The sequence below is a fragment of the Staurois parvus genome, unplaced genomic scaffold (genome assembly GCF_062004578.1).
Source record: "Staurois parvus isolate SC_StPar_1 unplaced genomic scaffold, SC_StPar_1.0 ptg000891l, whole genome shotgun sequence".
Classification (NCBI taxonomy): Eukaryota; Metazoa; Chordata; class Amphibia; order Anura; family Ranidae; genus Staurois; species Staurois parvus.
In genome coordinates this window covers 1445316-1462175 of record NW_028318687.1, presented here as the reverse complement: position 1 = coordinate 1462175, position 16860 = coordinate 1445316, and the positions used below count along the sequence as shown (strand labels likewise).

General features: G+C 42.9%; 1 protein-coding gene across 1 annotated transcript in view; it reads right to left on the bottom strand.

Annotated features, from left to right (window-relative positions):
* USPL1 (ubiquitin specific peptidase like 1) overlaps positions 1–14106 on the bottom strand; it is a 59524-nt gene extending 45418 nt beyond the window's left edge. The window contains exon 1 of the mRNA XM_089656147.1: positions 13983–14106. The gene's annotated coding sequence lies outside the window, so the exon portion shown is untranslated. The remainder of the gene's footprint in view (positions 1–13982) is intronic.
* Positions 14107–16860: the final 2754 nt, after the last annotated feature.

The window sequence follows — 16860 nt, the reverse complement described above, 5'->3', positions numbered from 1 at the left end:
GCAGAAAACTGTATAGTGTATGGCCAGCTTTAGAATCAACTCTAGACCCTTCATCTGCTTAATTGAAGAATTAACGAAGGAATAGCCCCACACCTGGCCATGAAACAGCTTCTGATTCAACTGTCCAATTACTTTTGGTACCTTGAAAAAGGGGGGATGGCTACTTTTAAGAGCTGTAATTCCTAAACCCTTCCTCCAATTTGGATGTACATACCCTCAAATAATTAAACCTGAGAATGTGCACTTTCGGCCCATAGCCATTATATAATTCTAGAGATATATATATGGACCCAACAGTAGAAAACAAAAAATAAAAAGCACACAACCCCCTTGTATAGTAACAGACATGTTCTTTCCTCCTACATGACTTATTCACCATTGTAGACACATATGTAATTACAATAAACGTTCAATAACAGTGCCTTCCTTGACTCTCTTCTGAAAACGATTGCTGCCGGGCTGTTCTACTCAATAAAATAAACATTTCTGAGTCAAGGACACAAAGCAAGCATACATAAAAAGGTAGTAAAGTGAGAAGTACTTATCTGCACTGCAGCTCTTAGTGAAGCTTAAAGCAGCCCTTCTCAACACTTTAACATGGAGGAACCCTTCAAATAACTTTCCAGTTTTAGGGAACCCCTGCAGATAATTACTACATCTATAGCACATAGCATGATGGTCAGTGGGAAGAATGCCCCCTACACTTGTCATTGGGAAGGATTCCTCCTTACAGACAGCTAAAAAGATCAAAGTAGTAAGTGAGAGGCAGAAATGACTCATTGCTCAGGGAACCTCTGGAAGAACCCTAGGGATCCAGAGAACCTTGATTGAGAATGGCTGACTTAAAGCGCAGTTCAACCCAAAAGTGGAAGCTCAGATTTTCTGCCTCCTCCCCCCGTCCACTGCCACATTTGGCACCTTTTGGGGGGAGCAGGTACCTGGTTTTGACAGGTTCCCACTTCTGTCTAAGTTTGCCACAGCAAACTGAGCCGGAAGTTCGGCACCCCCCGCAGCCATCTGGGACTTTGGAAGTGCAGCCCATTCACAAAGCAAAGTTCACTTCACACATGCGCAGTAGAAAACCAGCGGTGAAGCCAAAGGGCTTCAATACCGGTTTCCTTTAGTCAAGATGGCGGCGCCAGCCCCCGACTGAAGAATTGGCTCGGGGTGAGGACACCACTGGATGCCTGGACAGGTAAGTGCCGTACTATTAAAAGTAAGCAGCCACAGTATTTGTAGCTGCTAACTTCTAATAAAATTTTTTGGAAGGTGGCAGGGGCCGGAACTCCGCTGTAAAGTAATATAGGAAAAGGGTCAGCATAACATTCAGGCATCCAGCATTTTCAGAAGAAGCAATAGCAGTTGAAATTTGTCAGTCCGTAGCAGTTTTCTTCATGTCTTCAAAGATGCAGCGCATTGTAAGAAAGCACACGTTCCTGCAACGCACTGGTGTGCGCAAAGCCTTACACGTGTGCATTATCGCATCACCATTCATTTTGAACACCCCAATGCACTAAGGCAACATACTTCCGATGTGCACCACAACTTACAGTGACTGAAATGCTACATGTAAATGACACACCGACAGCAGAGATGAGCCATAGTTATTCGGACACTGGCGTGTGCCTACTCCCTACAAACCTGCAGCCTTGAGCTGTACCGTCACATTTAGAGGTGGTAGGAATACCTCTGCTAAATATTTCACTTCACACTGCAGCCAGGAGGTGCAGACTGCGTTAAAGTAATGTGCAAAAACAAAAGGTTAAATTGTTTAATATGCTTCTTTGTGAATTGTACATTCATGGAGATAAATACTGTATTAATTATTTTGCCTAAAAAATTTAAAGCGATTCTAAAAGGTTAATTTTTTTAATCTTTTGTAAAATAACAAATGTGCTATACTAAACTGCTGTGTGCAGTGGTTTTGCACAGAGAAGCCTGGATCATCCTCTTCTCAGGTGTCCTGCAGGCTCTCCTAGCTCCTGCTGTCGGTCGGGTGCCCCCACAGCAAGCAGCTTGCTATGGGGGCACCCCCAGTGCTCCATGTGTCCCTTGGAGCCACAGCTTGGCATGAAGGTAAAAAACCTTCAGCCTTTACAACCACTTTAATGCGGTGAAATGACTCTCTAACATTAATAAAATTGTTCATCAATAGGTGCGTGTCCTAGTGTCTAGGTTTACACATGCTTGAAGAGCGATCTGCTTTAATATCACTGTTCAGAGAGCATGAGAGGTGTTCTATGTCCTCCTCACCACAAGTTTAACACCTTCAACTCTGCATTAGCTTGCAGAGTGGCACCACTAACTCAAAAGCTGTGACCGTGAAGCAAAGCATCATTGCCACAGCATGTGTACACCCAGGCCAGAGCCTCTGCAGCTAAAGGGTGTAGTGGCTGAAGGGTGGAAAACCATCACTAAACTGCTAGTGTGAATAAGACCTTAAAGACTATGTGCTGATCAGAATTAGGTCCCAGTGCTGAAAAGGGTTTGTTTGAGAACAGATAGGCATCTCACCACCAGTGAGACTGAGGATTCCATTACCTTAATACATAGATAACGTTTAAGAAAAGAAAAAAAAAAAAAAAAAAAAAAAAAACACACACAAAGCATTTATTACCACTTGTTACTCAGTAGTTCCATGTGCAATTTTTTTTTTTTAACAGTATAGTACAAGAGAACCCTTGTGCTGTTTTCAATTGTTGTCGGTGTGTCCCTATTAAAAACTGTAGGAACATCATTCTCACACTAGCCCAGATATCAGAAAAAAAACCCAAGGAGGATTGTTAATCCTTGCTTGCTCTATCCAAAAACAGGAAGAAATATGGAACCGGACATCGATGTCCTGTCCCAAGTACAACTTTGTAGGGGTCATTTCACACACTGAATTATGTGCATGATAGTTACAATTTTAAATATGGAGTTTCGCCCTCACAGAACTGGTTGTTTGGAATAAACAGTTGCAATTAAAGTGACACTAAAGCTTCAGTATTTTTTTCATTAAAATAACAAGCATGTTTACTTAACCACTTGCCTACCGGGCACTTATACCACCGTTCGTGCCCAGGCCAATTTTCAGCTCCTCCCCTCTCTCCCAGGTTTTGATTGACAGCAGCAGGAGCCAATAGTTTCCTCTGCTGTCAGCCAAGTCTTTGAGAGTAGGGAGAGAGGGGAGGAGCTGCTGCAGAAATGCACAGCACTGGACCGAGATTGGATTCAGTTGAGTATTTTGAGGGAGTTAAGGGGGAGTAGCATGTAAGGTACGAAAAAAAAAGTACCTTTACAATCACCCGGATCACAGTTTAGTAAGTTAGACTCCATGGGGTTTATTTACTAAAGCTGGAGAGTCCAAAATCAGACTCCCTTCTGCATAGAAACCAATCAGCTTCTAACCTCAGCTTGTTCAATGAAGCTTTGGCAATGAAACCTGGAAGCTGATTGGTTTCTATGCAGAAGGGAGTCTGATTTTGGACTCTCCAGCTTTAGTAAATAAACCCCCATGGGTCCCTGGCCTAAGATAAGCTTCCAGGTCAACAGTGCAGACATCAATCACTGCACACTTTTGCTTAGGGACTCATTAAGCTGTGAAGCAAAGGATGTTGACCTAATGCCTGCACCATTAAAACCAAGTCAGTCTATACAGCCTCCATATTTCCAGCCCTAGAGCCCATTTACACCAGTGAGCCGTGCTGAACACATGTATATTGGGAAACAGTACCTACGTCCTGATCCCTAGGCATTATACGTTTATTTTATTTAAAATGAGTGCCTTTTCAATACAATTCTATTAACTGCAGTGGCATTGCGATGGTTTCCGGTGCAATCCAATTAGCTGAAAAAAAAAAAAAAATTATTTTCAGTGCACACCACAGCAACACTATAGTGTGAACGGATACCATAGGAAACCAGGCATTTTACCTTGTCTATACATTAAGGCTGCACTGAAACAAGCCAACAGCATAATACTAGCACTTCTGGTGTAAACAGGCCCATGCAGTTTTCTTCGGCAGCCCAACTGAAGACAAAGCCGATAATGTGTAGAGTAAGGAAGGAAAAAAAAAAAACCCCACACAATCTTCAGTTTTGGACTGGTTTCAGAAATAATTTCAGGTATATTTGCAAATTCTACATAAATGACCTACAACATAGCCTCTAAGCACTGTTTGTAGTATAAGTGTTTTGATCATGTCAGATGCAGTTTTCTAATGAACAGTACTACATTTTTAAAATAATACCGCCACTACGCTATTTGATTATATGAAAAAGACAAAACAAGCACAGCTTGTCCATGCCATGTACTCCTCATTCAATTCTGAGCTAGTAACATTACACCTATTCTGCAGAAATGGCCAGCTTGGTCTATTAATATGTTTCAGGTTCAGGAAGACAGCTGCAATAAGCACAGATGATACTCAAGTGTTGAGTTCAACAAGTTACTACATTCAATATTAGGATGACAGTTGAGAACCACAGCCTATCCAATGTGCATTTCATTACATACCTACATTTATTTTCCACCAAAAACGAGCAACAGACTTCTTTCCTATGTCTTCACGCTTCATTCTCCTCACCACCAAATACTTACAATTACAGAATTGTGGGGCACTGGGTCAGACACTACAGTAGAACTGGGGAATGGTCTGCACATATCACACAAATCACAGTCACATGACTAGAGGGGCTACAATGGTGAGGTGCTTCTGTCTGGACAAACAGAAAGATGTCACAATAGGTGGAAGTCAGATAACTCATTGTTTGAATATAGAGATAAATGTAACATAAGATATTGTCTTTCAAATGGGAACCTTTGAAGACAGAAACATGCAACTGCCATCGCCAAATGATTGTTAGAGGTGAAGAAACAGGTCAGCCTTCTTTCTGCTCCTAGTTTCATCTATTGAGCTGCTGAGCCAGTATTAGTTTGCAGATTGCCTGACTTTACTGGCCGCATGGTTGATCCAAGCCCCTAGGTACTGATGTCAGAACCAGAATCCCAGATCCAATAGTGAAATAATTATTCATAATTTAAAAAATCAACATTGTCAACTCCTAGATTTCCATACTTACGGGTTCACTTTGAAGTTCACTAGCAGAATTCTTTGCAGAACATTTTATGCTACTGCATATTTCAGCCTGTCTCAGAGTTTAACAGGCTGCTGGCCTCCTGGGTGCCCAAAAACGCTGGAATTTCATGTAGATCCAAACCACCTGTGTGCCGGAGGCCTTATTAGGCTGCAGAATTATTTTAGTAGTGGATACATAAAGTGCCTCATTTACACCACTCTACAACCTTTTTGAAAATTGTTCCACAGGCTCACAGTTCCATGAACTTTAATTAATGAGGTTGACGGTTGTGCTGCCTGTCAAATTGAGGTACATTTTCCACAGGCATAAAGAAAAGAAGTGATGAAAGCATATATTTTTGGCGCATGAAAAGCTAAATATACTTTTTGGATCTGTGATAAAATGGAGAAATGCAGATACTAGTTACACAGAAACATAAAAAATTGACAGCAGAAAAAAGACCAAGTGGCCTGTGGTTTTCATTGTTTAGTTATTTTAAGAAGGGTCTACAGCATTGGTCTCCATGCGGCCCAGGGGCAAGATGTAGCCCTTTACTTACCTCTATCTGGCCCTTGGCGGCACCATGCCACCAACTGACACCCATGATGGGGCACCATTCCACCAACTGACACCAATGAAGGGACACCATTCCCCTACAGACATCAATGGGGCACTATTCTTTCCATTGCTACAAACAATGGGGAACTATTCCTCCCAATAAAGCCAATGACGAGGCACTGATGCCAGGGCATTTCTATTCCCACTGGCCACAATCTGGCCCCCCTAAAGCTCATGAAAAACTTTCCATTTGCTTAGAAAGTTTGGAGACCCCTGCTCTAATGTAAAATTATAAAAGGCCAAATCATGACCTGCATAAAAGTACCTGCACAAAATACTTCCACAGCTTCAGTTTTGTTTCCTTCTACTGTTAGTTTTCCAGATGGTATCCATTGATTTACACCTATTTATAAGGCTACATTTACCTGGGTGTTTAGCCACACCACAAATCGAAGATGCAAAATGTACAGATTCCTGCAGCTGGGTTTAACAGCTATGAGTGCACAGCAGTGGTGGCTGCAGTTATTTGTGACTGTCCACACACCAACGCAGGTAATCCCTGGCTATGCAAAGTTACAAATAGCTGTGGCCACCAACAGCTGGTCATTGCACTGTATGGTTTTGGAAACCGCAGCTATCAATCCCAGCTGAAGCAGCACTGATGGGATTCATAGTGTGGTTAAATGCCCATGCAATGTAGCCTAACCCTGTAAAGTTTGATTTACAGTTTAAATACATAAAAAACATTAGGGGGGCGAAAACTGCAAAAAAGGTAGGTTTTCTTGCAAAATGCAAAATACCCAGCCAAACTAGTTTTAGTGTAAATTATTTATGACTAAACTAATGAAATCCTGGGATAGTCCCATGCTGGAGAGAGAAGCAGTCAACAGGCATCTGTAGTACTCCCCACCGCTGAAAGGTTAGAACACTGGTGCCAGGCCTCTCAGGGATCACTGTTTTTTGATTATTTTATTCTAGGTCCCACACAACAGAAGGGTCAGGCTCTAGGGCCATCCAATTACCTACCTGAGCTCACTGCTGATAAGAGACACCCAAAAACTGTAATGTAATAAAGATGCCATCAGGATTCCATTCAAGAATCTAAATACTTTGTTATGCAACAGTTACCTTCCTCCTCCAGCAGCCCAGAGAGTATGTCAGGCATTAGTCCTAATCTCAAGCAGAAGACAGATACACTTTCATGGGGGCCTTCTTGCCTCCTACTGTGCTGACATTTCTGTTCTGACAAGGAGAGAATACAACGAAGCAGCACAGACAGCCATCCCAGAGAGGTACATAGGCACTATTTCAACAGCTAGATATTTGGATAAAATGCCCATTCTAGACATATCCACTTTATAGTCCAACTCCAGGCCAGACCTTTTACTAAGTTGGAGGCTCATTACCTGGGACATTTCCTTTCACTTCCTGTCATGATAGGAAATACACCTATCCCAACAGGGACACAGGCAAACACATTTTAAGTAAAGTGCAGAACTTCTGTACTTATTGTGGATCGTGCCTTTCTGTCCCATGACAACTGCATCCCCCATTTCTTGAAGGGTCTCACTGGGTTAGGAAGAGATGGAAATCCTCCCCAAAGGGGATCACAGACAAACCATTGTAAAGCCCAACACCAGGCAAAAGGAGGAAAACAAAAACACCTCTTGCAATGGGGTACAACCACACTGCAAGGGTTAAATGCTAAGTCGAAGGGATAAGGAATAAGGTGCAATACTTACCTCACTCCTCACATCAACAAGCTCCCTTCATCTGTACCACCAGTCCCCCGAAGTCTCTTCTCTAAGGCAATCAGGCTTGCAGTCACATGCTTACCGTGCACTTGCTGTGTGTCACGCTATTTGGACTTTTTTTATTTTTTCAACAAACAGAGGAATCTTAGTAACAGTGTGGGGTCATCCACCTGTTAATTGTCCATGCATGCTAACCGCCTTGCATAATGCACATGACACCAAGGGATTGCCCACAGCATCAGAAGAGAGGAGCGCTGGAATGAGGAATGCTGTAAATACAGCCTCTTCCTCTACCCCTCAGAGATAAGTATTTAACCCTTGAAAGTAAAGGGGGACAAAATTACATAGGTATTCTTTTTTCATCCTGGAGTTGGGCTTTAACACTTCCCACATTAAAACATAAAAAATGGTTGAAGTTAGACTTTAACCACTTGCTAGCGGGCACTTATACCCCCCCTTCATGTCCATGCCAATTTTCAGTGATGTTGCACTTTGAATGACAATTGCGCGGTCATGCAAAATTGTACCCATATGAAATTTTATCATTTTTTCCACACACAGAGCTTTCTTTTGGTGGTATTTAATCTCCACTGGGTGTTTATTTTTTGCACTATAAACAAAAAAAAAAAAAAAGGTTTCTTTGTTTCTATTATAACATTTTTCAAACAGGTAATTTTTCTCCTTCACTGATGTGCGTTGATGAGGCTGCACTGATAGGCAGCACTGATGAGGTGGCACTGGTGGGCATTGATTAGGAGACACTGTTATGCAGCAATGATGGTCACCAATAGGCGGTACTGATCATCAGTGCCCAGATGACCAGCACCGATCTCCTCTGTGACAGCTGCCGGTTATCAGCAGTACTTTCCTCACGCTGCAACAGTGTGAGGAAAGTGCTGCTGATAACAGACAACTGTATTTACTCTGTAATCTGCTGTGTCATTGGACACAGCTAATCATGCGGTAAAAAGCCGCTGCGATTGGCCTTTTACCTCATCACGTGATCAGCTGTGCCCATAGGACAAGGAGATTGTCGGGTGCGCACCCCTGGGGGCACTCCAGAGGGCGTGTTCTGGGAGGACGTCATATGACGTCCTCCCAGAACTGGGTAACCGCACTGTAGCCATCATTTGGCTGCAGCACGGTTACCAAGAGGTTAAAGGATAATTTCACCTTTCATAACGTGTTACAACCATATTCAGGGTGTAACATGTAATGGTAAGACTGGCCCCCTGCTTTGATAGCTAGCGGGGATCGTCTGCCCTCTCGCTAGCTGTCAAATTTAAAAAAAACTGTGGCTGTGTGGGGCTCTGCCCACGTCACCCACTGTGTTCTGTAAATGAGAAACTACAAGTCCTTATAGCCTTAGTGGCTGTCGGCTTGTAGTTCTTGATGAACTACCACGGCGCTGTGGAGTGCATTGGTAGTTCATTGAGTCTTCCTGTCAGTATATTGGCTTGCCTGTACATCCCGTATGTGCAAGCAGATATGACAGGTCTGCAGGAGACCTGCATGGCACAAGTAATCTGATGAGCACTGGTGCAATGGTTTACATGCTCACAAAACAAAAAATAAATGCACATTTTTTTATCTGCAAAAAAATGTGCATTTATTATTTTTTTTATAAGGGTGCACTTATCCGTTAACCACTTGACAACCATGCTATAGCTGAATGACGGCTACAGTGCGGTTGTCCTGTCCTGGGACTGTGTAAGACGTCCTCCCAGAACGCACCCTCCTGCGCGCCCCCAGCACCATGCCCCCGGCAATCTCTGTGATCGTGTCCTATGGACACAACTGATTACGTGATGTGGTAAAAGGCCAATAACAGCGGCCTTTTACCACGTGATCAGCTGTGTCCAATGACACAGCAGATCAGCGGGTAAATACAGTTGCTGGTTATCGGCTGCACTTTATTCACGCTGTCACAGCGTGAGGAAAGTACTGCCAATAACCGGCAACTGTCAGAGAACAGATCGGAACTGATCATCAGAGCGCTGATGATCAGTGCCACCCACCAGTGCCCACCCATCAGTGAAGGAGAAAAATGACCTGTTTGCAAAATTTCATAATAGAAACAAAAACTCACATTTTTTGCTCTTTGTTTATAGCGCAAAAAAATAAAACCCAGCGGGGATTAAATGCCACCAAAAGAAAGCTCTATTTGTGTGAAAAAAAATGATAAAAATGTCATATGGGTACAATGTTGCATGACTGCAAAAAAATGTGTGACAGTGCTGAATGCTGAAAATTGGCCTGGGCATGAAGGGGGTACAAGTGCCCAGTAGGCAAGTGGTTTAAGAGACACTTCCACAAAATAGAAAAATATATACAGTATTGTAAAAAGGCATATATAATACTGTAAAATATTATAATATTGTAAAAGGCATATATAATACTCTGTGTTTCCCCCCATTCTGGATGTTATGTCACAAAGGCTTTCATTCAGACCTGTTGGGACACAGAGATGCAAAAGCTGGAGAAGAGCCACAGCATGCAGTGTCATCTGCTGAGAATTCTAGGGGCTACCATAGCTCTACAAATGAGTATGGTTGTAACAGAGATGGTAATTGTATTATAGTTATCTTTTAAAATCAATCCTATGTGTGTGTTAGTTTATACATGTTTTGAGTGTCTCTTTAAAAGGGACCACATCTGAGGCTCAAAAATTTAGAATGGCAAGTCCCTGTAAAGTGCACATTTCAGGTAGCCGGTCTCTTCTGCCTACTCTTGCCCTATGCAGCCACTGTCAGTGTGAATATCATTCAACATTTTCAGGAGTGTCCCATGCCCCTGACATGCACTGTGGTTCCATCCTCCAACCCCTACGTCGCTATAGGACACAGCAGTGATGTAGGATTCAAAAGAAGAAACAGCAGTGTGTAACAGGGACACAGACATCCAAACAATAAATGTCTGACACTAAACTGAAGGGAGGTAGAAGACATGGAGTATACTTCATCCTCTATTGCAGGAATCTCCATTCTAACCTGACAGGGTCACTTTAAACTTGAACTGTTGAAGAAGCAAATATTATCTAAATACAAGAAGCATGTGTATTTGTACTTGAATCTTGGGGTACTTTGTGTATTTCTTCCAAATCTGTGCAATAATCTAGTGGGAAACTTTACCTTCCTGAAAAAGACTGGTCGCTACTGCTTCCTCTCCTTGTACAGGGTGACTGGTCTTGTATCCACCCCCCTGTAGTTTTCTGCATGCAGCTTACAGTGGGTGAGTCTGCTGAACCCCTCCCACAGCTCTGCTCAGGCTACACACAGCACATTGATATTTGTTGCTGCTATCTTTACAAGACAAATGGGTTTCCAAAAGGCATTTGGTGCACACAAAAGTGTATTTAAATCCTTTATGGCTACTGAAGAATGTATTTTAATTTTTCTTGTTAACCATTGTCATCGAAAGTGAAAGTAAATTAAAAATTTAGGGTTGTCCCCAGATCTAAAAAAAAAAATCTTCAATTGGAAAGTCTAGTTCTGGTGACACTCAGGGTTTCCCTTACTTTGAATGGATTTGTTCTCACTTCCTCTTTTAACTATTAGACAGAAATTTGGGACACAAATGGCAAAAAAAAAACCCCTCCTTTATCCTAAATGAGAAAAGTTTGGCTTTTAGTTTTGCTTTAAAAATATGCATTTTTTTTGCAGCTCCTCAGCCAGATATATAGTCACCCTTTATATAAAATTGCAGCTGCAGAGTGGGAAAAGGCCTCAGCAGCTTATGATTGGCAATACACAGTGACAACTTCCTGGCAGGACAGTTCAGGCAGGTTCGGACTAGGATTGGAACGCGCCTCAGCTCATCCATAATTGTGGAATAACAACCAAGGCACCACCTGCATGGAGTTTGCATGTTCTCCCTGTGCCTGCGTGGGCTTCCTCCGGGTACTCCGGTTTCATTCCACACTCCAAAGACATGCTAGTAGGTTAATTGGATCCTGTCTAAATTGGCCCTAATATGTGCATGTAGGAATGTGAGTTAGGGACCTTAGATTGTATGCCCCTTGATGTTTAGGGACTGATGTGAATGTACAATATAGATATGTAAAGCACTGCATAAAGTACCTGAATAAATAATCCAGAATTGCAACCAAGACCACTGAATTGTGATGTTCTGGTTCCTGCAGACCATTCCTTCAACCACAGGCTCATATCTTGGTGCAGTCCGGCAGTTACAGGGCTGGAGGAAGTATCAGTGGACTACAAGCAGGGTGATGTCACTACACTCATGCTCCAATGAGAACCAGGAACACCTCTGCTACAGTGGTGGTAATCTCTCCATTCAAAAGGTTGCTGTTAATGAATAATGAAGTGAGGCTGTGTAGGCAGAGGCACGTCAAATTACAAAAAAAACTGACAGGATGCTGCCGGGAGAAGCACGTCTGAATTCAGTAACGGGGGGGGGGGGGCATTGGGTGCTGAAGACTGTTTTCATGTCACCCCCTAAGGCTGCTTTCACCCCTCTTCAGATCAATGCTGTTTCCACCTAGCTGAGTAAGATTTTATTTTTTTGTTAATCCTGAACTTTTCTTTTCATGGCACCCCAAACTCAGGTAGCACGAAGGCTCTGTTCACACCAATGCGTTTTTTACTGCTTTTTGCAGAAACACTACAGTCCATTTATAACATGCTTTTTTGAGCTGCTGCGTTTTTGGAAAGGGTCTGGGACTTTTTTAAAAACAAAAAGCAACTTTTTTTTGCTGCAATAGATTTTAATGGAGAATCTGCTGCAATGCCTGGTAGTCCGTTTTTGCCGAGTTTTGCATTTTTATCCTGCAGAGCAAAAAAAAAAAAAATTCCACAAAAAAAAAAAACTGAACAAAAATGCATATCGCTGCAAAATTGTGTGTAGAAAAAACAAAACGAACGGACAAAAAGAACACTGCATAGGTGTGAACAGAGCCTTATGCCAAAACGTGCATTACAAAATTGTGCGAGGCTCACTGACAAATAAAAGGTGCAGAAGCTACTTTGTTGTGCATAGGACATTCAGGGGATTGGCCTACTCTACCCTGTGACAGGACAAACCTGTGCAAAAAAAAAAAAGTGATGAGCAAGTGTGACTGGGGTCTTAGGGTCTGTAAACTCAGTGAAACCGTGCGTCTCCATGCCCATTTCCTGCACCACACGAGAACACGCTGTCCCCTACGGATGCTGTTAATGGAACCCCAACACATCTAGCAAAAGTGGCCACCAAAACGCATGGTACCGCAGAACCATGTGGTTTGATAGGGCAGAATTTTAAAAATTTTGCCTGTAGTACTTTTTGCGCATTTGGCAATCACCTTAAATTAATAAGCTATTGGAAAAATGCAAACACATGTGCGCATACGCGGTATGGTGCGAACCGGCCCTAAATTAGGTTAAAATATACAACACCATCAGGAAAGATGATCACCTTAAAGCGCAATTCCACAAACTCTGTAAAAAAATAAAAGTCAGCAGCTACAAAGACTGTAGCTGCTGACTTTTAAAAAAACAGCCACTCACCTGTCCCACGATCCCGCGTTGCCCCCACCGCAGCCCATTTCACCAACCGTGCTGTATTCCAGGTACCGGCATCTTCAGTGTGGGCACCCGGCTGTGACAGCTTGTGGATTCACAGCCGGGTGCCCACTGCGCATTCGCAAGAGGCGCTACACTTCCTGAATGGCCCCATTGTCTTCCAGGACCTGTCACATGTCCCACAAGACTTCGGGGAGGGAGGATAGGAGGACAATTTCCGTTTCCAATCGCCTAGGCAATCGCAGCGGAAGTGGGAGCGGGTACCTGTCAAATTCGGGTACCCGTCCCCCCCTCTCCCCAAAAGGTGCCAATCCTTAATGGGGAGCGGGGGACCAATCTTTAAAGTGGAATTTGCCCTTTTGGGTGGAACTCCTCTTTAAGCCCGGTATATGCAGTGCGGTATATTGCATTTGATTTGCACAGGAGCCGCACCGCACTCCTGTGTGAATCACATGTGATTTGTGCGCAGTGCGATCAGAGCTATACGTTTTGTATGGATCTAATCTCACTACAGCCGCACCAAAAACATGCAGGACCCTTTTTTTTTTTGGTCCGCACTAGAATTGGATGGCACGGGCATTCACACCTATGTGATTCGATTCTGCACATCGCACCACATTTTGCGGACCGCTTTCAGGGTGTTGTTAACATACACACCCGCAGCGGGTTGACAGGAACAGAGTGTGATACTGATGCGGTGCGGAATTCGCACTGAAAACGCTACAAATTCCACACTGCATCAGTGTGAACCAGTACTTAGACACAGAAAGCAGACAATGATCATTAGCCCCCTGTGATGGGATCACACTCCACCCCCCCAGGTGACAACGCTTGCCCTGTGATCACATGTAAGGGTCCCTCTGTGTCAGAGGACACAATGAATGCACTCATCACACAAGGTCCTGTCACACCAAGAATATACACCCAGCCCACCATCATGGGGCCAGTCTAGGACTAGAACCCCTCATCAGTTGTGATGTATACAGGCCATATGACATACAAAAGCAGCAGCGCTATGGTCTATGCAAGCTGCATAGGTGGGTGGAGTCTGCAGCCAATCTCCCCACAGCACAGAGTCCCCTTTCCTCACCTCTATGGCAGCTGTCAGAGTCTCTCAGGACTGTCCCTCCACTCCTCGACCACAGCCTCACCACTCTACCGGTACCGCACACATGTGAAATGGAATACGTAAAAGCAACGTTCCCACTTCCGGCGGTGGAGAAATACGTAAGGTCCCACTTCCGCCCTCTGTGCAGATGGTTCATAGCTGATGCCCCAATTAGTCTGAGAGCTTGCCGCCATCTTTGTTTTGGGTACTCGCCCTGTTCTGCTTTGTACCAAAGATGAAAAACAGGAAGTGCAGATGCTGGCAATGCCTTCAGCAGTCACGTGTAGGCAGTGCGGCTCCATGTTCACACAGATCAGCTATCTCTGCCTGTTTACCTTAGGCAGAGACTCTCATTATAAAACGTGTCCCCAGGATTGTATTCGGTGTTCCTCATTTGTGTTTAATATAATCCGGATTCTGCTGAGTTATCTAGCAAAGGATTGTGTTTTTGGATGGTGTTCACGTGTCTTGCCGTATAACATAAATCCTAATAAAGGGACTTCTCATTTTCGAATATTGGTCAGAGACATGCAGATATTTCCTTTATGGCCCAGAGGCCTACTATGCATCCAAAGTCCAACATTCAGACTATTATTGAATAATTAACAGGCTGTTTTTAATACGGATGGGGAAACAACAACAGGAAAAATAAGACTTCATTTACACTAATGGTTTGTGTTCCGTGAGACCACATAGCTGAGCTGCAGTTTTATTGCCCCCCAACTCCTCTCCCCCCCCTTCCCCATCCTTTAGCTACAAAGGCAACACCCAGGGGTGTACATATGGTGAAAATTATGCCTGCTGTTGTAGTTAGTGAGCAGTACCACCCATTGAATGCGGCCCTGTATTATGTGTGTTTGGCACACTAGTAAGGGGTTAAAGTCTTATTAAACCCAGGACCCTGCATTCACTATATCTGGTCTCCCACAGTAAATACAACATGGAAATTATTATTATAATACAGGACTTATATAGTGCCAACAGTTTGCTCAGCGCTTTACAATATAACGGGAGACAATACAGCAATACAGTTCAATGCAAGAGGGTTAGGAGGGCCCTGCTCCTTGGAGCTTACAATCTAGGAAATGCAATTATTTTAGTAAATATAAACTGCTAAATGCTTTTTCTCATCAGCAGTATATAGAAGTCTCGTGACTTCTATCAGTGTCCAGCAGAGCACTGGTTAAAGCTTGTAGGAGGGGTTTTCATTCTCCTCTGACTGTCCTATGAGGCTGCATAATGCCTAACCCTCTGTTTGGACAGTGCTGATTGGCCCTGTGCTGATCACATGCACTCTCCCAAGAAAAAGTTTCTCTAGCAATACACACCAAACCGAGCATGTGCGTGCAGCTTGCCCCCCCTGGCTCTGTTCTATCAGGAGATAAGAGAGGGACAATGGAGAATCAGAGAAGACAAGATCAAACATCCTTTTTACACAATGCAGAGTATTAACCCCTTAGGTTCCACAGTGAGTATAACAAGCATGCTTTACTGCATATACAGACTGTTTTTACTGTTGTGGGCTTAGTAACACTTTAAAGGAGTAGCAGTGAAGAGGTGATACAATCCCTCTGAAGCATGATCCAAATGATCACTTCTCAGCTAGCACTCCTAGTGTAAACAAGCCATAGCTATATATTTTAAGGCAATCAGGACTTGGATTCATAATACGTACCATTTTTTTTTTATTTGGACTGAGTAAGAGATGGTTAGGCTACATATACACATGAACTCCCCTAGACATTTAGCTCTCCTGGCAGCAGAAAAACGTGTAAATGTAGTACCAGGTGTTTTTTTCATTTGATTGGCAAGAGTATTTTCCATTGACCTGAATAAATGCCCTAGAACTAAAAACAGCTTTAGGTGCATTACATGCATTTTTACCACTTTTAGTATTTTTTGGCCAAAACATTCCTCTCCTGATGGAGATTCTTCTGCATTTGGGATAGGAACGTTTAACTGCCCCTAAATGCTGGTAAAACCTATGAGTACGGTGAGAGCGGTTAACTGGACAAATTGAGAGGGTTAATCTCCCTAATGGGGCACAGACAGCAATAAAAAAAAAACCTGACAGGTGTTTTAATCCCACTTTACAGCTAAAAAAAAAATGTCTTTAGTTATATTTTACCATCTTAGTATCTAACGGAATAACATTTCAGTTAATTGCAGAACAGTATCTTGTGTTGGATTGCTGGAAAATTTAAACAATGAAGAATCGCTTGATTGCAGTTTTGCATACCAAAATCAATAACAAATTTTCAAAACTTTCCAAAGTGAGGGAAACCCTGTCTAAAGGTGGGAATAAACGATTAGAAAATCAACCAATCAGTCATCCGATGACCGTGAGGCGTTCGTTGGTCGAAATTGTGGCCCACATTAACCAATCTAAAGAAAAATTGTTCGTTGGGCAATACGTAGTGTTGACGTCTTCCGTACAAGTGGAAGTGATGCAGTGTGCGTGTGACCTTGTAGCCACACCCAGAACGAGCGATATACACAACAATTACCAGCAATGAGCATAATATAGTTTATTACATGACCTATATACATAAATAGTGATACATAAAAATATAATATGCAGAAGTCTGGTTTCATGATCTCATTAGGCCAATCTACTTTTAACATTTGGATTTTTCGTTCGTGTTTACGAAGATTCCTTGGACATAAAGATCCAGGTCATCTTCTGTTTCCACTCATGCGTGATAGCGCTTTTTTCATACCACCGTCATACCACCGCATAAAAAAATCACTCGTTCGTATGAGAAACGACATTTTTCACTGTTGTTCAACCAGATTTTTTCGTTCACAATATCGTTATCGGTTAAAACATCCTGCTGACCAGCTAACAGAAAATCATTCA